This window comes from Grus americana, chromosome 4 (assembly GCF_028858705.1).
Source record: "Grus americana isolate bGruAme1 chromosome 4, bGruAme1.mat, whole genome shotgun sequence".
In the NCBI taxonomy this organism is placed as follows: domain Eukaryota; kingdom Metazoa; phylum Chordata; class Aves; order Gruiformes; family Gruidae; genus Grus; species Grus americana.
Genome location: NC_072855.1, coordinates 53,039,817 through 53,067,785, shown reverse-complemented (window position 1 = coordinate 53,067,785; position 27,969 = coordinate 53,039,817). Strand labels below are relative to the sequence as shown.

Below are 27,969 nucleotides of genomic sequence, written 5' to 3'. Positions count from 1 at the left end.
AAAAGGCGCTGCTCAGTACGAACACGTGGTAGGCACTCTAGGAAGAAGGAAAGTGCAAGGAAATGATCATGTCTTGCATTGCATGTCTAAGCTTTCTCTGCCCCTCTGCCTGGGAATACAGTTCTGTCCCAATAGCTCAGAATTTTGAGTTTTAAATGTCCTGCTGTCCTCTTTAAGAAGAATTTTAGATATAACTTGCTGCATGTCAGAAATATTTTAAACAAGGAAAACGTTGTTTAAATGGAAAAGGATAGCATTTATGTATCCTCCTTGACAGCGCAGCTTTAACTGTGCACCTTTTGATTGTACGCAATAATGAAAGATCTTTATAGTCTTTTGTATTATTTCCCAGCTAACCTAATTTATGAGCAGGTTGCTCATTTACTGTTTGAATGCATATGAAATACAGGTAATATGCTGCCAGGGTGATTCCCACAAATTACATTTCTGCTTTGTTTTCTAAAATTAAGATTATTAATATTTCATGAGAATAAAATGTAATATTATTTTGTTTTCAGGAGATTTTCACAAATAGTTTGTGCCACAAGGAGAATAAATATACACATCTCCACTACAGCTACTGCGCATATTTTATTATAACCTTCTATTGGTTTGCATTTTTCAGCCTAGAGTTTTGCAACCTAGATGACAATGGTTATGCTGATGAAGTTGTTAAGCTAATTAATATATAATAAAGTAATTGCTAGGTTTATCTCTGCACTTCCACACTACTGCCCTGTAACAAGGGCTGTTTATAAATAAGCATTCATGCTGAAAAAAATAATTCTGTGAACACAAGTCATTTCAGGCAGAAAGGAAACTAATGCAGCAAGCTTGATGAAAAACAAACCCATCAAAGGTTTTGGTGTGAATTTAAACTTTCGTCCTGATAGGTTTTATCATTGTCCTTTAGACAAGTGTAAGATAGCACCTGATGAAAATCCAGAAAAACAGCAATTTATAGAAACTTCTATAAACACTTTTCCTCTGCTTCAGAAAATGGCTTCATTCAGGGACCAATGAATTTATATGTGCAATTGAGAAAAATTCTCATAAATTGAATTTTGAGGTCTCCAGTGGTTACCAAAGTATTCCACACATCCATCCTATTCAGCAGACTGCTTAAGTGTATGCTTTAAGACAATGCTTAGGAAAAATCAACATTGCTGGCATGAAAACAATCGATACTTAAAATAATTTGCTACATAAGTGTACTGCTGAATCAGGACATTCACCATATGCTAATATAAATATTTTGAGCCTCTTCTAGGCAAATGTCTAAGCACAAGACTTTCACCTTGAAATTTAGAGAGTAATTTGAAGAAAATATCTTACTCTATTTATTAGCCATTTCATTGGGGGAGGGGATGTTAGTAACTTATTCATAATTATGATGTGATTTTGTCTTTTCCAGTACTATTCATCAAATAAGTTCTCCAAATAATTTTGCAAATTTATTCAGAATACCTCATTGCAAATATTAAAAGATATTTCACTGTAAATGTCAGTATTACCAAGCTTATGTTTTCGTATTTTCTGGTCTGACTGGAGTCTTTGATGACATACTATTTTTTTTTCCGTTCCCTTGTTAGTTGACTTTTAAAGAAAATGGGTTTTCTGAGTCTAAACACTTTGTTTTCAGAATTCCTTTCTTGCAAATATTTTTGGAAATTTTAAAAGAAAATATAGTTTCTGTGAATATAGTTTCCAGGACGTTAATGTTCTGGAAAAGAAAACTGTCAAAAGTAAGGAGTGTGGTTTGGGTTTGTTTTATCAAATCAATAGCATATTAATTAACTAAAAAAAAAATAAAATTTGTCTAGATTCTAGTGTAATATTAGCATCCTAATTAAATGGAACTAAAATATTTTCAGACCTGATTGTAAATGGGGTTTCATTGTGTCTGATTTTTATTGTACAGTCCACAAAATCTGCAATCCTGTTTCCATTATTGTACAACATAGGGACAACCACATCCTTATTTCTACAAACCTACTAATTATTAAGAGCCTCATGTTGTTTCAAAGATGGATTTAAGATTGAACTATTTTATAAAAGGCTACATGGGCAAATCTATATCATAGATACAAATTTGTGCTTTAAAAAGCAGATTTCAATTGCACCGTTGCTATGATTCTTTCTTAACTTCTACTAAATATGTTATTTTCCTAACAATTATGCCTTCTGCCCAGAGTTAGTTTATTTATGGATTGTTTGGGAGTTTTTATTCATAGACATGTCCTAGATCACAGCAAGAGTAAATCTTGGAGGGACTGTAGGAAATTCATTGAAAACATCTTTGTATTGATTTTCCGTAGTTTTGTTCACTTGATAAAGGAAGTTCATAAGTTTAGGAAGCAACGAGGTGCCTACATGTAGTACAGTGATCAGAGTAGTTGAAATCACAAGACCTAAAGCAATTCCCTGAGTCAAGGGAATATTTTATTAGACTAACACAATAAATTCTAGCAGTTGTCTTTAATGAGTTTCTAAATAAGCTTTAATATCCTCTTTAATACAATATAGGTTGATTTGATAGCCAGATTCATGGCATCATTTGGATTACCTACTACCCATTTCCCCTAAATTAGGAGGAGGTAGGAAATGAGTTATTAATAGACTGTGTGGAGTAGAAAAAGTATTTTTGTGAACTTTTTGGCATTTTTATTCCTTTCACAACTAATAGTAAATTGTCCCATCAAGCAATTTTGTCCCTCCCATTGTGATTGTCCTTTCTAATCAAAATTTGTAATGTGCAAGTGAGCCCTCTCCTAGTTTTGGATGAGGATCAGATGTAAACTATGTTTGAGATAGCTTAAAATATTTCTGTTGTTTCTAAATGAAAAAAAATCATATTTCTAGCAAATTAACCTCTTGTACCATTCCTGTTAGTGGAGTCCAATGTCTGTACAAAACAACTCCAGAGAAACTACTTATCAGCCATTGAAACACAAATTGGTGAAAGAAAAAGTGGGTTGTAAAACCTTCAAAGCAGCCAAGTGAGTTTGGCTTGGTTTTTAAAGCATATTTACGTGACTTTAACCCACAAGTGCCAGTTTTCAGTGTGGAAAATTAAATTTAGGTTCTTTAACCAGTCATTTTAAAAAAATATTCTCCCCATAGCCTTCTGCTACTAAAAATATGTTGGATTTTACTGCCTGCTGGGTTCCAAGTTTGAGAACAGCTCAAATTCTGGGAGCCAGGGAGGTGTCCTGTTCAGAATGGAAACTCTTACCTGGTCTTTAACTGTCCTTATCCTGGGCATTTTAGATCAGTGTTTTCCTCAGAGATCCTCCCTGGCTTAACTGAGACTGGCTGGTTCTGAGAAGTGTCTTCAGAAAAGGAAATACATTATAAATAATAGCGAATCAACCTCCTCCACCAAAACATCTTTGTCTTTTTCTGAAGGCAGAATTCAGTATGTCCATGAGATTTTTTGGTTTTATGTGACTAGAAGTGCTTATCATAAAGGTTGTGCTGAAAGTTTTCACCCCAAATGCCATTTCACTTTTTTTTTCACCTCCTTTCAGTATTCTTTCCACCCATAATTTTGTGCTTTCCCACTAGGCTATGTCTGGTGCCCATTATTTATGCATTTCTTCAGAGCTCTTGAAACCAGGACAGTACAGCTGCTGTCTTCCATTGGGTTTTCCCATTGGTTTGTTCCCATTAACATTTCATTGTAGTACAATGTTATCAGAAGAATAGAAAGGATGATCTTGTTAATTAAAATGGCATTTTGAATAACCTTAAGGTGATGACAGATGAATAAAAGCCAGGACATGTAAAGGCTGACATGCTTTACTAGGCTTGCCATGATGGGCTCAAGCTTGGTGATAGAATATGCAAGTTAACTATGGTACTGTCTCAGTTTTAAGTTCAGAATGTCTTATTCTTATCAGAAAACCTATTGTGTCCTAGAATTAAAAATAAGATTTTGTGGCCACAGGGTTTCCCTGAAAAAGCTGTACTTCTGTTGAGGTTTAGCCCCAGCTGGCAGCTAAGCACCACACAGCCACTCGCTCACTCCGCCCTAGAGGGATAGGGGAGACAATTGGAAGAATGAAAGTGAGAAAAACTCATAGGTTGAGATAAAGACAGTTTAATAGGTAAAGCAAAAGCCATGCGTGCCCGCAAAGCAAAACAAGGAATTCACCACTTCCCATGGGCAGGCAGGTGTTCAGCCATCTCCAGGAAAGCAGGGCTCCATCACACGTAACGGTTACTTGGGAAGACAAATGCCATCACTCCGAACATCCCCCCTTCCTTTCTCTTTCCCCAGCTTTATATGCTGACCATGATGTCATATGGTATGGAATATCCCTTTGGTCAGGTGGGGTCAGCTGTCCTGGTTGTGTCCCCTCCCAACTTGTGCACCCCCAGCCTACTCACTGGTGGGGTGAGAAGCAGAAAAGGCCTTGGCTCTGTGTAAGCACTGCTCAGCAATAACAAAAACATCTCTCTGTAACAAAAACGTCAATATATTGTCAACACTATTTTCAGCACAAATCCAAACACAGCCCCATACCAGCTACTATGAAGAAAATTAACTCTATCCCAGGTGAAACCAGGACAACCTCTTTTCTGCATATTGCACTTTGAAATATAAGAGCTCCCTCATCTCTGCTGTTGAGAGAGCAAGTGTTCAGTCTCTTAATTCTAGAGCAGAACAAAGCAGAATGAGGTCCTCCTCCTCATGGGGATTTCCTTTTTGCTCTACATTTTTCATTATTTGTCTTGATCTCAAGTGTGTCATCCAGACTGAAACTGTGTGCTTAGCCCTTCGTTTCACTACAGTTATGCCATGCTCTCTGAGGTTTAAACTAGCTCATGCACCAAGAACAACAAGGCAACCCAGCCCATTTGTAAATTTTGCAACCAATGCCAAATGCCAGGCTGTGATGATATTTCAATGGCAGAACTTAAATGGTTTCTTTGTAGTAAGTGGAAATCCTTGGATGAAGAGCAGTTGGAACTTTAGCTGTAGTGTAGACACAGGCTACCCTCTTTCACTTTCTGTTTATTTTTACCAATTTTAAAATAAGTTTTCAGTATTGTTATAATTACAACCTAAAGAACCGTTCTAAACAGGAAATTTTCTTTTCATATGTTGTAATAAATCCTTTCAGTTACTGCTTGGCTGAAAGTAATGGAGCCCTTCAAAAAGCATATACATATATATATATCATGATACCTTTGCTCAAAACACAAGGGAGCTACATAAACCTATTCAGTGAGCTACTGCAGTGAGTAATAGTTTGTAGGAAAGAGTCTGTATACTTTACATCTAAAGAGAAAATGTCTGGCTCTGAGTGAAGTTCAAAAACATGATGGGCAAGTTAATTTCTGAGGGGATGCAGCTAGTGGCACCATGTTATAGTCTTAAGTCAGTGCTGCTGGATGCCTAACGTAGTTTCCCACTCCTGTCATGGAATTGCTCTCGTTTTAGTTTAGGACACCAAAATGACCTTGGGTTTACGTTTTGGTGAGGAGCTGGTCCACTGATTGCACAGCTACTAGTTGACCAGTGACGCCTTTCTGATGACGATAGAGGCTTCATAAACTCGCAGCCCTGCACATCTGTGGTCCCTGTGCCAGGGACTGCAATGAGGGGGAAAAGGTAGAGGGTGTAAATATTTGTATTCTTTATCTGTGTTTTCAATTACTTTTGAATTTAAAAACTTAAATAAAAAAATCAGAAATCTCATTTTAAGATAAAAATCTTAGCTTTCAATACAATCAAATTTAGTCTGTAGAAAGAAGACCAATGCCAGCCTGTGAAATTCTTGCTTATTGTCTCCGTGCTTCCTCTTTCTTCAGAATTTCCTTTCTCAGGAGGAGTTAGGGACCTTCAGTGCCTGTCAGCTGAGGCCTCTAAACAGTCTCAATTGGAGCCAGATAACCTGATTTTCACCAACCCCTGAGAAATAACCAGGCGACTTCTTAGTGAAGCCAAGAAATGGATAGCCTGTACTCCCTTGTTGGGCAGTTCTGATGGTGCAGACTACTAAAGGTCTTTCTACAGAGTGTGTTGAAGTTAAAACACCCTGGTCTTGATGGCTTTCTAGGGCAATTGTGAGGTTAGTGGAAGCCCATACAAATTAGTTTTGGGAATCTGTATTCTGTGTGAGGTTTTGGGGAGCTTTCAGCTTTTTATCACCTCTTAAAATGAGAGAAAAAAAGCAAAGAGGGATTTTCTTCTTTATGTTTAAGAGAGGGATTGTATTTTGCCCTTGTTCTCTGAATGATTATGAATGAATGGGTGTAGCAGTACTTACAGCTCATTGACTTTATGTTCAGGTGAATACCTGAATATATTGTTCCAAGAGGTAAATATTGACTTATGCCAGCCGTAGTGAACAGCACCATTTTGCATGCTCAGTATTGCACTTCAACAAAAAGAAGTGGTAACAAGGACTGCGGAACTGCATGCATTCCTAACACAGGTTTTCATTCAGCTGCTCATAACTGCCAGGAGACTTAAATCTTTCTTGCAAATTTTGAGACATTAACAGGGTAAGGGAATATGTTTTGTCCTCCTTTCCCACTTTTGATTTGTCTTGAGTGGATTTTTTTGCTGTTTCCTGATCCTTCCTTGGCACTTAAATCCTGGAAGAATAATACTTTATATTCTCTAGTTACATTTTAAAAGTGAGATAAGAATTGGGGATTTGTATTCATATTTGGAAGCTGAAGTTGTTTCCAGCTCTAGACATGCAATATTCAAGAATTCAGCAAGATTATTGTTTTTAAAAGGAGAGTGCTTTTATAAAACTCCATGAATAATTAGTTCTTGAACCAATACTTCATATATTCATCACATTTCATTATCATGCAACAACTTTTCATGCCCTGGCAACAGAACAGCTTTCATTACAGTGGCACTATTATACAATGTCAGCATTCCAAGAAATGAAATATTAGAAAAATGTACATTTGCAGAGTGTATTACAAAAACCCTGTTAACACCCATGAAAATGAGGAAATTCAAAGTTAAGACCAAATATGGGGATTTCTGAAATAAGCATAAGTACAGGGAAACCACTGCATTGTTTTGGTAGTTCCAGCTGTTCCAAGGCTTTCTTGTGATATACTCCATTTCTAATCCTGACTATTTAACTGTGACTATTTGCCTTTTCAGAAATAACAGTCTATCCAAAATAACTCCTGAAAACAAATTTTAACTTTGATCAACTAGTAAATGAGGCCAAATTCACATTTCCACTCTCCTTGTCCAAAAGTTTCCAGGGAGAGTATTGGAAAAATATTCCTTTATAAGACAGGCTGCTCTTTCACTTGAGGATCCATGTGCACACATTTAAACTAAGCCTTTTAATACAAAGCAGGTGAAAGTGAAACAGAAAATAAGCAACGCTATGAAAATGAGCAACTTAGAAAGACTGCTAAGAGTCTTATCATAAAAATAATCTTAAAATACCATTATTTATTTCTGTTCGATGACTGGGCATCTCTATAGGTTTGTATATACAGGTATTTTCAGTTACATTGTGGACCTGACCCTGATGGCATTCTGTATTTGAAGCTCACTTTGTTGTAAATTGCATATACAAAACACAGAGCACATAAAAATTTGAGTCCACAAAAATCTGTAGCATTAAATAGTAACAGTCAGAAACCTGCTTCATTACATTTGATATTTTATCTCCTATACCTGATCGCCTTGTTAATCACTGGTCAGTTACTAGTTCCACCTTTTATTTCACTATAAATACTTGGGTTTTTTCTGAAAGAGTTTATAAAAGATACACTTTGCAAAAGTATTGCTCTTAAAGAAGTGTTGTATGTCTATTAATCCAAATTTGTGACATTGACTTTGGAAGATAACTGTCATGAATGAAAGGAAGTGTTTTCTTATTATGACTGTCACTATTACCCTGTTATCGCACCTCAGCCCTATGAATTTAAATCATTGAGAAAACAAAACCACAGTAAAACATAGTTTGGTCTTCCTTCCAACTTTAATTTTGCTTTATGCATTGGCCATGTGCCAGCTAAATCACCTTGCATTTATTTAAATGCTTTACAGGTTTTCCCAGTCCTAGGTTTTTTGTTTTTTTTTTTAATATGAGGAGCTACAAGAACAGTCATATCTCTAATGTTTGACCTCTTTTAGCTGCAATAATACGTACCACAGGCCAATAAAGTGAGCTCATCAAAATTGTCTGTATGACTAAAATTCCCTCATTAGGTTGTACAAGGTTATTCCTTGTTCTTTAACTTTTTAGCACTAATTTTCTGTTTGCCTGACTGTTTCTCAACAACTAAGGAAAGTTTGCGGCTGTAGTAATTGGAGAAAAGGAGAAACCTTCTGCTTTTTTATTGATGTAGTCCATTAATATATATATCTCACCATGCAAAATTTACATTTATTTTTCATAACATCTGAAAGTAAATACATTTTAAGGGGCAGAAGAACAGCAGAGTCTTAGGCAGTGAGCAAAGTAAACATCAGGTGAAAGACAAAAGCCTGGAAGAATTGATTATGCCACTTGGCTGCTCTCCTGAGGAAGATAACAGAGGCCAGGACATGCTCTGCTACTCCCTGCATGCAGAAGTCAGGCTTGGAAACAATACTCTGACATCTCTGCCATGCAGATAACTCCAGCAGGCAAGTCTACTGATTTAACTATTCACATTTTGTATTTTTTGTGCCCACTGATTGACAGCTACAGAACACATTCTACCAGCTTGATCTTTGTGTACTGGCTTTAGTGAAAAAGAAAGAATTAGGATAGGAAAGGGATGAAACTGAAAAGATAAAGTGATTAAATAACAGATTAAGATTCCTGAAGACTGGGTATTCTGCCAAGATAATACAAGGAGAACTTGAGCCAAAGTGTCGGGCTGTATGCACACAGCCAAGGGCACTGGAGACTGTATGAACGTCTGCTGTTCAAAGCCTGTCGGGAAATGTGACTGTGAAAGAGTAGCACTCTGGAGATCCTCAGCCTTTGAACGGCTGGGTCACAAACATGGTGTTACCCATTGTGCTGTAATACCTCCGAGCCAGTATATCAAAGGACAGCACGCTGCTTACATTCGGTTCCCATTAAATATAATATCAGTTAAAACTCACAACATTTCTTGGTACTGCACTGGATCAAACTGGACATACCATGTAATGTTTTGCTGATACAAAGATCTAATCGTAGTTATTATCTGGGAAAGGAAGAACCTGAACTCTCTGAGATATGAAGTCTACCCTCCAACAAGTGGGAAAGGAAGGACCTGCTTTGCACCAAGAGGTGCTGGTCCATCATGATCTCAGTAAGAAAGACACTGAGACTCTGTAAGTTATCATTTAAAATGCCAGTTATTAGATCTAATACTGTAGTAAGACAATAGCATAGGTCATCTTATATCCTTTTAAATGCTGGGAATCCCAAGTGTTGCTGGTGTGAAAATGACCTCTGATCCAGGCGCCAGGCATACCCTGTCCATAGAAGAAGTTCTTCCATTTTGGTCATCCAAGTTCTTACAGGATTTTCTGACAAGAAAACAACACTATTCATCATTTCTGCTGTCAAACAGAAAGGATGGTTACACGAGAACTTCTTGCTGCAGTTGTAGATAAAGGCAAGGCCACGCATGTGGTGTAATCAAGGGTACCAAGCAGGAGCTGCCTGCAGGCTCCTCTCTTACAATGAGTTGGATCAGTTTATCCTGTGACCAAAGGATTTCTGCAGCGTGACACAACCTGGAGGTCACGCTGGGCATGCAGCACAGCACAGGCCTGCACCTACTCAGGCTAACTGCTAGATGTACAGTGGTTGCCTGGTCAGAACTGTTGCAGGAGATGGTTTGGTTTTGTTTTAATCTGAACTTTGACACTTTTATAGTTCAGAAGGTAGTGAGTCCTGAAATTAATATGAAACATCGTTGCACTGAGCAACAAGAAGTTGGAACTGCTGTTTATTCTGGAGAGACAGAAAGGAACTGAAAGGGCATAGACACTATGAACAAGAATTATGGCACTGTAGCTTCTCCCTGCCTTGTCTGGGATCCAGGCTTACAATGGCAGAATGAGGATCTGTGTATGAAGAATATGGCTGTGACAGCTTCGAAAATAAAAGCCAGTAATAAAATGCAAGAGCTTTGAGATAAAGCTCCTGGCCTTGATATCGCATGTTCTCAGGATGTCATGATCTGTTGCTCTTAGCCTAGCCTTTCCCCTTTCCAAATAAATGAGATGATAGAACTGTTGAGGCTTCCTACAGACGATAGCATGATTATTTGTAGCCACTGAAAGGCAGGCCCGTGGAGTACCCTTTACAGTGATCATTCTGCCTACGTCCCATGGCAGCACTGCTCCCCATGACTTCTGTCACTGTGGTCTTCCTTATCCTAGGTGGGCTCTCCAGGTCCTCCTGGCTGGAGCGGAGTCTGTGCACCATTCAGTTTTTATATGTAATGGAGCCTCAGTTAGTTCTCAGGGAATGAGTTCAAGATTAAGCTATTCCAAAGTCCTCCAGTTCTCTACTCTGCCACCCAAGAAAAGGAAAATAACAATATGATATTATTTCAATATATTTCATGTCGCCAGTTTTCATAAGAAAAGGAGGAATTTTACAGTTCTGCCGTTCTGTCTTCTGAATACACTTGAGAGGTCCACCCTACTTCTGCAAACATAGCATGTTACATTTGCAAGATATTCAGGCACATGCAGCAAAACATAAATGTGCACAAACTCCATTTCTTGCAATCAAAATGGCGTTTCAATTATGTTAAGATAAATCCAGTGCTATAAGAAGAAACAGAAAAGCTTATAACATGGAAGTTATGATCTGTGCACAGGTAAGGAAATTACAAAATACACTGAGTTCACAACAAACTCGTATGAAAAATTGCACTGAGGGGGAAAGATCATATCAGCTAAGCTACCAATTAAAGATGTTAGCGGATGTAGAAGATGAAAAGTATGAAATGGCCATTATATAGAATAATTGCTGGGGGCCAAAAGATAGGAACAAAATGAAAAATGAAGAAGACACTCAAAAAATAATAGAGAAAGGGAAAAAAATCTAAGATGGCTGCAATTGTGAGATTAGAAGAGAGAAGTATATTAGTAAGAAAAACAGTGTCTTTTAATCGAGAGGTAATTTACAAAGAGTGAATTTGAATCTGTGGTTCTGAACTCAACATGACATCAACAGAACTTGCCTTGCTGCTGCCTTGTAGACACTTGCAATGTGAAATCTAACAGCCAAAAGGTATAAAAACCAGCACGCTGCCTAGCTGGGAACTGTGGCCACAGGCACTGGAGCATACTCCTCTGCTTAAGAGAAGTATCACTGGTCTTTGATATGTGTTCCTATAGGGAGGGACTTTAATGTTAAACTTTTCCTTCATAGACTCACTGCATGTAAGGAACATTTTAAAGATAAAGGGTGTTGTAGGAAGGTGATTGGTGACCTTGCATTGAATTTAATCTATTAGAGCAGAATTATTTTAGCTGGCATTCATCTTACTGAGAGAATTATTTCTTGGCACTCACTACTGTAGCAACTGAACACATAATGAACATTAATAGATTGTTTTCATCATCATAAGCCTTATGTGAGCTGAGTAAGAATTAGCCCCATTTTGCAGGTGGTGAACTAAGCCCAATCCTTCAACATGATGAACGTGTCCTACATAGTGTTGCATGCCCTCAATTCCCATTGGAATTGCAGAGCAGTGAATACCTTGGAGAAAGCTTTCAGATATCCAAGCAATTTGTTTAGGCCATTTGCTAAAAGTTCTACATGTGTGGCGTTCCTCATTCTCAATTACACTAAACCCATATTAGAGTAACTGGGCAGAAAGCCAGGGAACACAATCTGAACCCTACAATACTAACCCCGTGTCTTAACCACAGGATCATTCTTTCCCCTTAAAACAGGCACCAACAAATCCAGGATTTTCAGCAAAAAATTGATGTTGGGATAATGGAGTCAGTGCACTTCCCTGGCACAAATGACAGTCTGTCAGTAAGAGCAAATGGATAGAAGCAGGAAAGTGGTGTGTGGGGGGGTGTGTAAGGAAGCAGCAGAAGAAAGGAGTGGCAAAATTGAGAGGGTGTGGAGAAGGTCAGTAATAGCAGAAAGTGAGGAGAGACAATAGTAGTAGTAGTAGTAGTTGTGCATGCAAAGGAGGCCATTATGGGAGTGAGAACAAACACGGCAAACAGTAAGAGATGAGTAAATGTATTGCACATGTTTTAAATGAACAAATCTTCAGTACTTGGTATGTTATTTGTATCCAGACACAGGCAAATCTCTGGAAGAAGTCACATGTACCTTAGAACACCACAATAGCTATAAATATAATGCGATTTCTACCAAATGGTGTTTTGGATTTTACCTTTATTCTTAATTGTCCTTTAGGTCTCGTGTATTGTTTCCTTATCATGTTACAATGTTTATATTGATTATGTAATTATTAAATGTTAAGATATACTTCTTTAAATTGATCCACTACTACAGTAACAATTGTGCTTTGGGGTTTGCTTTTTATTTTATTTATTGTTATCATTCACGGAATTTCCCTTCAGGTTCTCCTAAGTCCTACACAATAGCTTCTAGACAACTTCTTGAGAGAATACTTGTTAAAAGCATTTCAAAGACTTGAGAATGAACACCCTAAAATCCCCTGCAGGGCATTAGGCAGAGGATTTAATCTTGCAGGTTTGCATTCTACCACCTTCTCCCACTCCTTTTGATCCCCTCCACCTTTTCTGAAGGTAACTACTGCCCAACAAGCAAACCACAAGTTGTCTAAGAGGGAACACAGGTTCTCCTCCCTTAAACCAGCTTATTCTGCAGTGTCACTTATATATTAATTTATATTAGATACTGTTTTGGAGAATACCTTCCAGCTGCCAGGTCCCACCCCTTCAATGTTATACTCCTCTGTAGGAAGATGAACTATATAGACAAAGGCATAGCCGCATGCCTATTGATGAAAGAAAGGCAAGTTTTCTTGAGAAAGATCATATGTTTTACCAAAACAACTCATACTGCTTCTCTCAGGCCCACAAGTCCTTCATTGTGTGGAGTTCTTCTAAATAATTTTTGAAAAATTACTACGATATCGCTAAAATTACAAAGCACAGTGGAAGAAGGCACAGGAATGGGCTGACCCAATTACTCCTGTAAAATTTCTGAAGTTAAAATTATCTATTGTATCTCTAGTTGAAGATACTGCTGGTGCTTAACACTTTCACCTGGTGTGTCATACACAGTGATCAGAGACTTTCACGGTACAGCATCCTCTATTCAAAGATAGAGCTTTTAAAATGATCCTCACAGATTTGCTGTATCAGATTTTCTGGCAAAAGGACCTTCAGTGGGATTTGTGGTCTGTTCAAGCAAATGTCAGGAGCTGTTATTCACCTTGTGCTCACATTCCCCTCTCTAAAGGGAGAACCGACTTCCTAAACTTCTCTGGGTCGACCACAGGAGAAGTGATAAAAAGCCAACGGTCTAACAGTGGGGGAGAAAAAAAAAGGTGAACTGATAGACATAGATCACACACTGAGCTGAACAGCAGCCGAGCTGTCATCCAGTCTATTAACACTGCAGTCATACACCATAACTTTTACCCTACATTGGTCATTGGCTACTTATTTTCAATGAGAGAAATACAGTTTGTCAAAATACCAGCTTTTCCTCTCAAAAATACCTGTCGGATATTTTGCATGTCACCTCTGGAGGGATTGGTCACTTTCTGAGACCATGTTGCAAATTCCTCTCCAAAGCGATATGCCTTGTGTAATAGCTGCAAACTCTTTATTATTTTTGTACAGCAGAAAAACAGTAAAACATCTTTTAAATAATCCCACTTGAGGTTTAAGCTCAGTGCTGCAGAAAGGTGTCATGGTGATTTTGATTTCAGAGGCTGAGGAAAAGGGAAAATGATGAAAATTGCTCTGACCTTTGTTCCCAGTATAATGGAAGTGGATCATTTCTGTGGTTACTGTATAGAGAGCTTTGACGTTTTAGGATGAAGCCATAGGATATTATTCACTGTTCACATTTGAGAAACCACACACAGCCTAAATGTAACTTGAGTTTAAAGAAAAATGTATGCACGCACACACAAACACACACGCGCGCACACAGATCAGCTCAGGTACTACAGAGAATACCGATGTGCAGTAAATTGGAAGAATTTGATCTTTTACCTGTACATCTTCCCCTGTGTGTTCAGTTTTATTCCCCGTGTCCTTTGAGTTGTCTGTAATTTTAACATGGTGCCAGGTATCAGAATACTATAAAAATATTTCAGTGCCTCACCTGAAGGAGAGCACAAGGGCACACAAGTGATGGATATAAATCTGGACACACTCAAGACTAAGTGTTTCAAGAACAGTGAGGCTTCTGGCAAGTTAGTTTGACTCTCACAAAATAATTTTTACTGGAAAATATGACTAGGATGCTTTTTAGAGACTGTATTAGCCAAGGTGTGGTGCAATGACAAGAAGACAAGGAGGCTGTATGTGACCAGCTATAGGAATTAGAAGTGAGATTGGCAAGGCAATCATATCATGCGTATGAAAATCTATGAGCACATTACTGAATACCAGAAAGCAAGGAGTGAAAAAAAGGCAGAGCAGGGATTCAGTTTCTCTAAGAAATTATATCCATTACTTTTAAAACCTACACAATAGGTCAGGTGCAAAAACAAGGAATGAAACTATGATTAAGGCCACCTACAGCCTATGGACCTGCTTACATCCATATGGTAAATTTTCAGCTATGACATTTGTTTGTTATTAAGAGCATGCAGTACTGCTGATGTCATCAGATTATTGAGCACTTTCCAGCTAAAATTGGTTGAACATGAAGAAATCCTTAGAAAACTTAATGAAATCCATAGTTCTTCCCCATACAACATTATTTCAATTGGATTTGTTTATTAGCTGGTGTTAATTGGCGTAAGGTCAAATATTCAACCCACTTCTGTTATCATTTTAATCTTTAAGAGCCTAAGGACATTACTAGTCATTACATAATTGGAATTTCCCTTCAAGTACATTTCATGAAATACCAGGTATGAGAAACTAAAAACTTGCAAGAAGTTTGTGATATGCCATACGCCCTCTTTGTATTTGACTGTGTATGTTTTGTTAATAATAATTTTGTTGTTGTCACTGTGTCACACTTGCAAGGACCAGAATTTTAATGTTAAAGCATTTTGTAGTCTTCCTCTACTAATTTTAAGAATGAGTCATGAGAAAACTCCAAAATTCTTAAAATATAAAACAAGAATAGGCAAAAATTAATATATATGTTCCACAGATAATATTCCCAGCAGCTTACATGCAAAATAGGTTGATTCTCTTCTCTCATCCCATGCTATCAGGAATGACTGGATTGCCTACTTACCATATGAAACAAGAAATAGGTAGGATGTTAGGAATCAAAAGGAGACACATAGGCAGAAAAGACAGGAATGAAGATAAAGTGTATTTCTCATCTTCCCCATGTCACAATCTCTGACATGTTTCTTAATGGCAGTATGAATTGATCTTGGAATTTATTATTTCCAATATTGTTTTACTCAGTGATCAGAGAGAAATAGCTTTTTCCACTAAAAATAGATGACTTTCAGTGGCTGAATTAACATTTCTGAATACAAAACACTGCATGTTACTTGAGCCAGTGAAGTATATTTGACTTAATATTTTTCAACAGACTAATTATGGTGAAGATATCCTACCAAATAAACTAAATTAATGGCAAATCTTCAAACTAGGGAGAAATGTTTTCCTTGCATATTTAATTCTGTACTGGATTTGACTTTGGGCAGTAACAGAAGCAAATCCTCTAGCTGATCAGCTTCACAAGAAACCAACCCAACCTGAGAACAGGGATCCAAAACCAAAGGACTTGCAAGCTTTGCTGTTGTTACTGATGGATTTCATAAGTTCAGTTAGTTAAACAGATCAATGAAGGAAATCGCAGCATCTGCTGAGAAGGTTCGAAGAGTTTAAACACCTTGTGAAAAGCTGCTCTAACTTACACTACTTTTCCTAACCATTATGTAAAGAAAATATCTCCGAGCTTAGCTTTATTATCAAGCCCTCAGATGAAAACAGCCCTGGAAAGTCAAATGTTTCTTTCTCTAGCAAGGATAACATCTCCACAGCTGCTGAAGCCAGGCTCTGTGCTTGTACAAACTCACATTCTTTACTTCTTGATAAATGTACTACAATGTATTTTTTAAATATGGTAGTTGCCACAAGGATAACGTGTGGATCCCTCTTTTTGTCTCTCTCCAGTGGTACTCTGTGTACTAATACAAAGGAGGAGTGTAAATCATGTTTAGTCAGAAGCCCTGGCTATAGCTATAATACTGAAGTCCAGGACTGTATGGTTCACAACTATTTTTTGCAGAGATTGATCACCAGAATGTTTCGCTTTGTTGTGTACACCACAGATTACCTGTGGGCAGTTATTACACTATCAGAAGTATCAGGACTTAAAAAAAAATATTTTTTAAATAAGAAGAGCCAAATTGTAGACACTGCAGGCCCGTTTGGTAGTACGTCTTGGCTATACTATTAGTGTTCCCAGCCTGACTCGGCTTCTTGCACTTGTTCTTCCCTTTCTCCTTCCACAAAGGGCTCCAGTCTCTTCACTTACACTAGCAGAACAGCTAATCAATTACAACTTTTCCTTTTTTATTATTTTTTAATGGTTTCTTTCATGTATCTGGTTAATGGTGTGGACAGACAAATGGTTGAATCAGTAGGACTGGGGGAATGGCAATGTGTGACAGCAAGGGCAAGAATAAGGAGCACAGATCATAGCAGGGGCAGGGATCTCTTAAAGTGATTCACAGCTGGCCTTCTCTGGTTCCCAGTGTTGAGCTCTTCCTTTACCACCAGTATTCATTCTGTCTTTGGAGAAGCAAGTGTAATTTATGGCAAAATATGACTGTTCCTCACCCAAACTCAGTCATAAGGAGGAATGAACAACAGAATGATGGCTTGGGGATTCAGGCTCCTGAGGTTACAACTCTCTGCACCTCAGTTAAATACTGGTCTTTAATAATCATCACTCATCCCTTAGACCTGCATCAAAGTTAAAGAATACTCTTAAATATTTAGTTATTAGCTCATGCATTTAACACGTCAGAACTGCAGAATCACTATGAACAGATAGCAAGGAAAGGAGGGGTGCAGCTGAACTGCGAATAACTGGACCTCTCCCTATCTGATGGCTGCTACACACGAGGAATGAAGTGATTTTACTGTTCCACTTCATGCTTAAAAAAAATTTTGTCTAATAATGTACCAGTTAAATTATGGAGTACAAGGTATCCTGAAAGGCCATGTCTCAGCTTGGCTGAAATCTACCTCTGAGTAATGCTGTGGAAAAAATTAAAAGAAGGCGGGAGAGAAAAGCTCTTTTTTCACCCTCTTTGTTCTGCATTTGTATGAGGATGAAGTAGGCTGCACTGCAGAACAGCAGTTTTGTTACAGAAGATATCTTAGCTGATAAAAAGAAATAACCTTGTCACCTTCTGTATCCTTTGCTGAAGTTAACATTATGTCATTATGCTTCTGGTATTTTACAGTGAGACACTGAGTCAAAATAACATTTCTTTTGTCTTTTTATTTTTTTGTCCTCATCCTCAGAGCCTTGAACTCTAGGCATAATGTGAGCCTTGAATTCAACATCTGCTCTCTCTGGATTTTAGGCATTTGCACCTTTACTAGGGACCTCAGCATGGGAGTGTAATCCTGTTCTTGCTAAGACTGGTGTAAAGTAGGGATCATTACAATGCAGTCAGTGGAATTACTCTGGTACAAAATGGGGGTAAATGGGGCTCTGGATTGTCCACAGATTTTCAGACAATTGGAAAAGATGTTGCAGTATGTCCTCCAATTACTATTAACAAAAGTGCTCTTCCCCACATAGCTATTTTTCTCAAAGTGACAATTTCTTTTGAGCTCTGCTTCCCATTAAGACTTTTCCTGAATGAGGGCAAATGAGAGTAATGCTCACTTTCATCAGCCGAGCAGTATTGGAGGACTGGCCTTGCTATTACTATGCACTCACAAGCAGCTCAGAAGCAATTGCAACACACTTGGTTGTCTAATTTGAAACTTTGAAAAAAGAAAGAAAAGGTTTTTTTAAGGCTCAGCGCAGTAAGAGAATAGCCTGTGTAGCAGCATTTAAAACTTTCAAGTGCTTTTTAGAACAAAACTCTTGAGAAGAATTTTTTCCTCTCTTCTCTTTTCCAGTGTCCAGGATCTGGTGTGTTTCTCCTGCAATAACTCATGAAAGCAACAGATATCTTAGAGGTAAGGTAAGAATTTTGAGAAAAGGGGTTGCCGTGCTTGCTTTTAACATGCCCAGATTTTACAGCCAAAAGTAGACCTGGTCTTGATAGGTGGGTGAAGGACAGTGTTCAGATATATAGAAATGAAACTGCACTGTAAAACAAGCTGTGAGCTTTGAACAGCAATCCCAGTCTGGCTGACAAATTAAATAATACAGTTCTGCACTGAGGCCTCTCGGTGAAGTAATGAGTGAAATCCGATGGCTCCTGTCCTTCCTGAGTCTGGAAGAAGTCTTGCTCAAGGTCCGTGAGCCCAGATCTGTCACGGGCACTCAGAACTAACCCAGTGGTCAGGGTCCTGGCAGTCTGTTTAAACTAAAACAATTTTCATCTCTGTGGTATCAAATTTATATCCATTTAGCCTCCCTTATATATGCTTAGATTAAGAGTGACAGAATCTAATTTAGGCAGTTTTATTAATCATTTCTGAATCTAACTCTGTATCTGTTTTCTAAGGGAAATTAAATAAAGATGTCCGGTTCATATTTATGAGGGTTTTTCCTCTACCTCAGAAACATATCCTCTGGCTTATTGCTCCTAAACAGCTTCTCAAAAGAATGCGGACCAAGAAGCTGTTTACACTGGGATGCACACAGCTCTCTTTCTTTACATTTATTTTTTGTGTTAGCATATAAGCAGCTGCCAGCTGAGGAGTACCCAGCACCAGCCCTCTTGGGCTGGAGTGAAATGTTTGCATGCTCTGTACCTCACCCAGCAAAGCCATGGCCAATGGGGAGAGAATATGCATGTAATGGAAAACCTTACAGTTTATTGCAAAGTCTATGCTTTATCAAATTTAGTGCATTTATTGGTACAGTTATTCCAGTATTTTTTCTGCTTATAGGCCAGTTATTACCCATCCAGTCTTATCAGAATTCATGAATGGTACGGGCTGGAAAAAATGATGATGGACAAATTCTAATACAGTTTTAGTGCTAATATGAAGATGTGCTACTAAAACAAAACAGTTACTATAAATTTATAGCAATTTTTCAATAGAGAAGGGTTGAATCAAAAGGACCGAGACTGAAACAGTCTGATTCCTATGTGGCTTTCACTTACTTTAGCAATCACGCTGAACTTACTGTTATAACTTAGGTAAATAAAAATCGTTTGTGTGAGAAAATATTTGCTATTTTCCATCCTTGGGGCTTAAATTCTCTTTGGTAAAAATCTGGTGGAAATCTGGAGCAACTTTCAGTGTCTACAGAGCTTAAAGTTTTTTCATCGGGAAATCTAAAAATGTTACACAAAACCCACAAGTAACGGGGTTTTTTTAAGGGAAAAACTGAGAGTTTGCTCAGGTCATACAGTTGCAGATGAGTAGAAGCAAAATCCTCATCAGAAGCTCTATCCACTTAGTATTTTTTCCTCTTACTCTCTTAAATAAGTCTAATATAGGTATTGTACATATGTGCAGCATACATTCCATATGTGCTTTTGGGGATCCTGTCAAGCTTAATCAATCATTCCTCACTGAAGGATTTTATCTGTATTTTTTGCAATGAAAACAGTTTTGCTGAGGCAGTGCTTTGAGATCTTTGCGTTGAATCTGTACTGCGGTCTCTGGAGATCATGTCAGTTAAATTTGGACCTATTACCATAGCAGTTTCTTTATTTTTAGTTCACGCAACTGTTAAACACTAGCGGTACAAGATCATGTACCTGAACAAACCTAAAGTTTTCCCTAACCAGTTCCTATTTACTGCAAAAATAAACTTTTCCAGTAGAACAGGAACATATAATAAAAAACTCCTGAACTCTAGCTTTAGCATACTACAAACTATCTGACTTCACAGACAGTCTCCTTAGAAGTAATATGCAGTGATTTACTTCCCATTGAAAAAGGAATTGTGCACGAAATAAACCTTAATTTACAATCTTTCTCTCAAACAGGAGCTTAAATGAATCTTCCTTCCAGGGCAAATCTAATCTATGATACTTAGAGATGCAGATTGCAGTTCTTACTGCTGAACGTGCATCCCCCTGTGTTTTGGGTTTTTTTATTAGTTCAGTGAAGAAGAGTTAAAACCAGAGGACCTTAGTCTCTAGATCTGGTTCACATATGCTCTGAATTGGAAGAAAGGCCATGACAGCAACTCATATCATTGTAGTACTCCCAAAAGCCAGAGCTTCCACCAGACTGCACTTCAGCGCTGGAGTTCTTGCCTAGACCTTCTCCAGTCCAAAACATGGGCTGGTTGCTACTGATAATTCAGGGTCAAATTCAGAAGCATCAAACTGGGTGCTAAGGGAATTAACTTGGGATGAAAGAAAATTAAAAAGCCTCTCCCCAGAATTCACCTCTGTCTTCTTGCTGAAGTAGCTTCTACAGACTTGTTATAGCGTGATGATATCTGTAGGAGCATCCTTGCTTGTTTCCATGGACCTGGCCTGTCTTTATGTGATAACTTCATAGGAATCAGGGTTCTACACTGTGCAGAAGCTGTGCAGCCATGTCATATTCCTCATTATCTCTTGGGAGTTTTGGTTGCTACCCATGGGAGCATAAAAGGAGCATGGGAGAATGAAAGGAGAATGAATGTGTCCTCAGAAGACACCATTACTAAAATACTTCCCTATGCAGAAACTGTGACATGAGAATGTACTGATGAGATCATTGCTTAGAGGGGCTATTTCTGGGATGTTTACACTCACCTCTTGCTCAGAGCTGTGCATAGTGTAAGCAACTAGTTTTGAAGGTTTGCTTAAGATAGTAGTGCAGTGTTAAGCAGCGGAAGCATTTTCCTTCGAATATGGCTATACTCCAGAAGAAAGTAGTTCTGGGTAGCTCATTTGTACAATAAAGCCAGTTGGTAATATGCTTTGGGAGCTGTTCGGATCCAAGATGTTATAAGTGGAGGAACATTACCGCTGGAAACTGCTTTTAGTGGCAAATGGTCTGTATGAAGTATCAAAGAGATTGTAAGGGATGTGTAAAGATCAGATTCAAAAGCATATCAGAGTAACTCATAGGGCTATAGCAAAGATTTACATACAGTAGTGTCACAGGGTTCTGTTTGTGTCGTGAGCATCCCTGGTAAGCTATAGGACTACAAAGCGTGACGCTGACATGACTGAACTGAGAATGATATAGTTCAACTCGTAGTTGATAAAGAAGGTATAATAATATCTCATGATAAAAATAATAATTTATAAAATACAGGATGACTTACATTTTTCCTTCACACTGAACAAGAACAGAATGAGAAAACCAGTAGTAGTCCTAAGGCTTGTTCATCCTCTGAGGAAGAACTAGGTCTCCCAATCTTGCAGGCTGTCTAGATCAACAGAAAAAAATAGACTGTGAAAACCTGTTCTAAAAATCACTTCTAAGTACAGTACATAGCCAGTGGATTTTGAATAGGTCTGCAAACAAAAGGCAAAAGAAATGTGTTATATTCATATGTCAGAATATGTGTTGCATTAATTAAATGAAATCTTTTGTATGCCTGGAATCAGAGACTAAAAAGATATTGTTTTATAGTCAGAATATGTGTTGTTGGTACTGTAAAAGTCTATTCTCCTGCTAGTAAAAACTTCTGATTGAAATCTTCCATTTTCTAGTACTATTGATCAGCTCTGGTGCATCCTGCAGACTGTTTCTGCTCTTATTTTACATCTGATAACACAACCGTGATGAATTGTATTGTGTAGTTCTAAAAATAATAGCAACCGTCAAACAAACATGATCATTTGCAGAACTAGAGAAAGGTGTGCAAGATGGTGATGGCAGGACCGACAGGGGAATAATTTTGTTCCGAGAAGTTCATTATTTACAAAATAGTTTGTGTGAGCTGAGACACTGAATATGATGAGATGAGATTTTATCTGAAAATTATATCCAAGCTATTTTTTTATAATTATTTTTAATGAAAGCTTATTGGCATATCCTTTTAATTTTTTACATTTGGGAAGGAGGAGAAAATGGACAGGAAATTACCTAACTAAAGTAGTCCTATACAACTTACATTCCTGCTAAATGATTCACAGATCACCCAGTAACCAATGTCTACATCAGGTAGAGAACTGTGGTAGTTGATTTAAAAATTGCTTATGGAAAGAACTGTTTCCAATCTATTACTTGGAGCCATGGCAGAATTAAAAACTTTCTAGATACTCTCTTTAGGAGCAATATGAACAGTATTTACACTTAACTTCTTGACCTCAAAATGCAACCACACCACACAGACAATATGACATCCATCCCTGCCTTCTCTGAGCTTTTGCAGAACCAGAGTTACAGAGCAGGCAGTCAAATAGTCAGTCCTATACGAGTAGATAGACACAGTGCCTCGTGATTTGGTCTGTTGGATGTGAACTGAATCCTGACTTGTAAGTAAGAAGTCAGCGTCTAAAAGTGATGGCACAGTGCATTTCACATCTCTTGAGGACAGTGTCATGAGCTATTTGGAGTAAAGCTTGTTTACTCTCAACATGTGTGTCTATGTAAGCTAAACTGAACGTATCTGTACTGCAAACATCAGTCTGAACATCAGTGTTTTCCACTTCGTAATGAGCAGGGAAGAGGAGAGTCATATACTTACATTTCTTTTCTTAGGCATATTATTTATATGTTTGAAATTACCGCGTGTCCAAGTTTTTGAAAAATCTAGCAAACATAGATCCTGTATGGAGCTATTTTCATATCCAAAATGTCAAACACCCTCCCCAAACAAAAAGAAAAAAACCATAAAAACCACATGACATTTGAGACCTAACTTTTTTCTCCAAGCTATATGCATGCATATACAAATAAGTAGTGGGTTATGTTAATATTCCATCCGACTCTGATATCACATGCATGTAGCTGCATCTTAAATAGCCAGTTTACAGGCCATTGTAGCTATTTTGCAGGTGATTCTTAGTCACTGCTTGTATGCAACTCTTGCATACAAGCACTACTGTAGAAATCTTTCATAGTCATTTACTGTGTTGCTTGTATTTTCAATTATAAAGTAGTAACTCTTGTCTAAATGGTAATGTCAGCCATTCAGACGATGCTTAGGTAACTAAATAACTACTCAGTGTTACTGTTACAATGGTGTACATTTTAACAGAAGTAGGTGCACTGTAAAGTTGTACTTCATGAAGTATGCATTTAGCAAGACTACAGACAAAACCTACACCCTTATTTATATTTTAATTAAATGTTCTTAAATCAAATAATGTGACAAATCAAACAAAAACGGCTGAAATAAGGCATTTTGAAAGACAAAGAGAGGGGTTAAAAAACAAAAGAGGGCGGTGCATCTGGATTTGGACTCATCTATCATATCTGGTTTGACAATTCCAAATGTGTGACTATGTCTTTGCTTTAAGAAAACTAGTCCTCCTTGATCAGTCTATCAAAGCTCTGAGATTCATGAAACGGGGAAAATAACTTCTGGCAGCAACACTTGGGAAAGCAAAAGTTTCAGATCTCCTGGGATTTGAAAAATTCATCTAACTTTTAGTAGATCCACCAAAACATTAAGTACGAGAGGAAATCACAATGAGTGTCCTCACTGATATTTGTCTTTGGCTGCTCTGCTCCAGCCGCCCACTAGATTAATGCATACAAAAGCATGGCTAACAAGGCCCAGCTAAAAGCCCCATTTTTTCATGTTAATAAAAGAAGGAGTGTCAAAATGTGACAGTCATCTGCTGTAAACTTGCTTGATAAATACATGTATTAGATGGGCAAGTGCAGTCAAATTGTGTTATTTTCTAAGTAGCTCTGCCAGTTAACTAAGGCACAGTTATGTCCTCCAGCAGCAATTCATGGTATGTATTATATCCTGTCATTTACATGGCTTCAGAAAGTCTTTAGACAAGTCATGTCTTATATGGTAGAGAATCTGAAAAGATTGGGTGGAGGAACCAGCTCTTCTGCACTCAATCCGCGACAGGCAACCTCAGAGCTGAAGAAACCGTCTCAAATGGATCCCTGCTGGTTGCAAGAAGTAGCAGCTACTCTGCAGGGATCATTGCATGGTCCCTTTTTTCAGCAGCAGTGATGCCTGGGAAACGTGATGGTCCTTGACATGAGGGAGAACTTTTGTGTTGTTGATACAGCATTGCCTCATGAAAACATCATGAGGAAACAAGGCAGGGATATGGGGAAACAGACTAGGGAAAACTTCAAATGGTGCAAGGAAGAAAGTTCTCTTCAGGAGGATGTTTGTTCTTGGATAGTGTTGAGAAGAAAAAGAGAATAAAAGAACAGGAGAAGGATGTGTAGAGGAAGCACTTGTTATCCAAGGCACTAGAAGAAAAAACTCAAGGAATTCTGGTTCCTTTACCAGTTCAAAGAAGAAGGTTAAAGTCCTGGTCTGCATTCCTGGACCATATCTCATTGAAGGACACTGTTTACTTTGATAAGAAATACTTGTATCAAAAATTACTTTGGACTTGGACTGTGGAAAGAAAATAATGTGCACAGCCTAGTTAATTTCATGTGAGTGGACCAAAAGTCATCAGGTAAACATGAAGGCATAACAAAATGAGGTACTCTGGATAAAAAATTGCAAGGACTGATGTGATATTTAATTTTTTAAAGTCTGCTAAGCTGAAATAATGGAAGGATATAAGTCTGAAAATTTCATGGCAAAATTGAGTAGAAAAGCTTGAGTTTTGTCAAGTATAATATGCCTAGGAGCTTTCATATTATTCAGATGATGTCAAATACAGAGCAAACAGCATAAATGCTGAGCTGTGAGAAACACTGTGTGAATAAATAAGTGCCTATCACACTTTAGACATAAAATATTCATATATTTCAATGCTAATTCTTCCCTAACTGGACTGCTTCCTGAAAAAAAAAGGATGTTTTTACAGAAATGTCACTGGCTAAAAGTTAGACTCAGTATTATTGGTATAAACGGTGGCTAGAAATACTAACTAACCCTTTTTTAAACTCCATTTGCTTTTAATTGTGGACCTTCACATTACAGGGTGATAACTACAGAAGCAAACTTCACACAGGGGGAAACAGCATTTTTCCTGCATCATTGCCTAATAGTGTGGAGCTGGTTGGGATTCAAGTCCAGACCCTGAATTCACTGATGTCTCAGAAGCAGCTATGGATTAGCATTTAATAAAGAATAGGTCAGCTATGACCAGCTTTAATTGAAAAGGGACAGTCAGAGATAATTTCAATGTAACACCACGGTTTCATGCCCATTTCAAGGAAAGAAGAGCTCTCGCTTCCTTAAGTGCCCTTAGTGCTGATGGGAAAAGCCCAGCATTTTCAATCCCTCTGATCAGGCTCGGGGGCAATACTAAACCAAAAATTATGGATATATACTATTTTTATTGGATATTTTGGTCATTCACAGCACCATGGACTGCGAGAGACAGCTCACCTGTTTTTATGGCAAGCCTGAAGAGAAGAAGCAATTTTAATCAATGGACAAGCATTGCTCAGCTCCTCCGTCATGCTCCAAGTACATATACAATGCAATGATCTGATTCTGTGCCTCTGTTCCTAGATCTGTACCTTTGGAATTATTATCTCTAGGGATAAATAACGGTCTTTAAACTTGTGGGGTACTGTGATAAGGGAGTGATACGACAAAGATATCTATAAAGAGATAGGTGCTCCAAAGCAATCTCTTTCCAGGAAAAACAGCATGCACCCTACTGACATTGCAATTACCTAGCACTGCCCAAGCCTGCCTTCGCTTGCTTGTATGCCTGCTGGATTCCTCTGCCATGTTATTGGTATACTTACCTCGGCTAGTTCAGTTTTCTCTTTCGTGGCATTCCCAAGCAGCAGGTTCCTGGGGCTTTACCCACCTTCTCAAAAAGACAGCATTGCCTCTCTTGTGAGGTCCCTATTTGTTTCTCACCTGGACTTCGTATTCCTTGAGCTCTACACAAACCTTGCCCCAGGATATTTTATTGGGTGTTTTCTTTCTCAGTCACCCTCCTTATTTTTCATACTTATCTTACAGCTGAATTTTCATTGCGTCTCTGTACAATTCACCACTTGTGGTTTCTGATGCATTCATACTGCAGTTCCTGACATCTGAAGCTGATTCCCTATAGTTCTTTGCCTCAAAACTCTCAATCTTCTTCCAAATCTCAGCTGAAGATGTACCTTTTAGCACATGCATATATCTCTTAATTTTCTCTTTGCAGTTTTGTATTATATAACCCATCAATTGTGTTGCTAAACTGCACAAAGTATTTAGGAATACATGTTATATTTTTTTTTAAAAGTTGCATAAAATACGGCTGAATTGTGTTGGCCAGAGTCTTCTTATTCACATCAGTTGGAAAAGAACTCCATAATTTTCTACAGAATTACACAGATAGACTCTGGAGTCAGTGAAAGAGACTAGGACACATTATATTTTATGAGAAGACTTGACAGCAAACCTAGATGCTATGCAGTGCACCAGAGGCTGCCCATCTGTGTGGTGGGCTGCTCTAGATTGAGCAAGAAGCTGGTCCAGGATCAGGAAATTAGTATGGCAGCAAAAAAGTCGTGTGACAATAAGAAACGGGCCAAGTGAGGGCTTCTGTGAAACCAACTTGGTGCATAAATTCAGCGTTTTCCTTACTGTCTTCGGTGAAACATCTTCTTTTAGCCCTCAATACTCTGCAGCTTCCTTGATACAAGGATACGAATCTCATATGCACAGAAGGAGAAGTAGTCTCTGCTCACCTTGCATCCTTGATCACCTTAGGTCCGTATACAGCCTCCAAAGCCACAGGGCCAGCAGAGATGCAGTAAGGACTTAAAATCACTTTAAGGTACTTCTATCAAATGAGTTTTCCATGCCCCTGCTCTGAGGCTAAATCAGAAAACAGAAAGTACATGTGCTGCCCCCAGAGGCTGTGTCACTGGCAAAGAAGTCAGGCATTGCTAATTACTGAAGTGCCTTACTGTGTCCTTTGGCTTAAGTAACCAAGGGACTGATCCAAAGAGACCACAGGGATCAGTGGGAATTTTCTTCCATTTACTTCAGCAGGCTTGGGGTCAGGCCTTTGTTACAGTGTTCCAAAACCTGCTTAAATACACCTCGAGTTTCTGCTGGTCTCGTAAACTCTATCAATTGTTCCCAGATGCAGCGTGCAGAAAATAATTTTCCTTCTCTGTGAGATTTCAAATACAAACAGCAAGCAATATGAGAAGTCTGTGGACAGCTGGTTTGACTTTTGTCCTAGAAACTCCAGACTGGCCATGCATAACCTTTCTTGAATAGAAGAAAAATAACAATAATTCAAATTGATTTGGATGTGAGTGCAGTCAAAAGGATTGAAACTGGCTGAAAAGACCCTGGCTTGGAAGGAACTTCAAACACCACTGAGGCGAGAGATAAGAAGAACAGAGAATGGAACTGTGAGCAGGAAATTATAAAATGAAATACAAACCAGAAAAGAAGAGTTAATAGATCTTCATCCAAATTCTGTCTTCATTTGCACCTTATGTATTTCCTTTGTTCCTGATCTCCTCCTCTCGCAGGTTTTAAATAGGCCTGATAAGGCCATTGGCTTCAGTAAGGGTGTTGCTGTTTCGCCTCAGTGCCATCGCGAAGTGTATCAGCCTCAAAGACTGTGAGATGACTGCATACCAGCTGGAAGAACATGCTCGAGTTTCTCACAGTCTTCAGGAAAAACAAATAT

General features: G+C 38.2%; 1 long non-coding RNA gene across 2 annotated transcripts; it reads right to left on the bottom strand.

The window, feature by feature from the left end:
• On the bottom strand, nt 1-27,867 carry LOC129206147 (uncharacterized). Of its 2 annotated transcripts, none has more exons than XR_008577020.1 (3): nt 27,718-27,867; nt 21,531-21,635; nt 1-37 (listed from the first exon to the last, which is right to left on the bottom strand). It is a non-coding gene; the product is annotated as an uncharacterized LOC129206147 (long non-coding RNA). The 2 variants fall into 2 exon arrangements; XR_008577019.1 differs by lacking the exon at nt 1-37 and adding an exon at nt 3,261-3,332.
• Nucleotides 27,868-27,969: the final 102 nt, after the last annotated feature.